A 539-nucleotide genomic window follows, 5' to 3' on the forward strand; every position below is an offset into this window, starting at 1 on the left:
GTCCACCTCCAACGGTGACGCAACTCCTCTTGGAGAGAGGTTAAGGTTCCCCCAGGTGAGACAACCGCGATAAATCTCCACAACGGTGACGCAACCCCCCTCTTGGAGAGAGGTTAAGGTTCCCCCAGGTGAGACAACCGCGAGAAATCGCTAGAATCTGACTACACACACACACACGGTCGCGCCGAGAGAGCACGTTCCATGCGACGCTCCCTCTATCGCGCAGGTATAACTAAGGGAGGGGGGGGGGAGAAGCTCGACAATGAGGAAACGTGAGTGACACCCTTCGCGCGAAACTCTCTCTTTTTTTTCACAAGTCTCGTCGTTTCAGGAGGTAGATCAGCCGCCGCCGCCGTCACCACCAGGGAACAAGCGCTGAGACGGATGACTCGACAGGACGTCGTGAATCTCGTCCTCGATCGTTACTACGCCCGAGGAGAGGAATACTTTCGGCACAGAATGGTGCGCATCGTCGAGGCACCAGACCCGCCGCACGATCCATCGCGCCGCGTCGTCGCCGAGGCGAGGGTCGTCGGTAC

The sequence above is a fragment of the Wasmannia auropunctata genome, unplaced genomic scaffold (assembly GCF_000956235.1).
Source record: "Wasmannia auropunctata unplaced genomic scaffold, wasmannia.A_1.0 LD336099.1, whole genome shotgun sequence".
Lineage (NCBI taxonomy): Eukaryota > Metazoa > Arthropoda > Insecta > Hymenoptera > Formicidae > Wasmannia > Wasmannia auropunctata.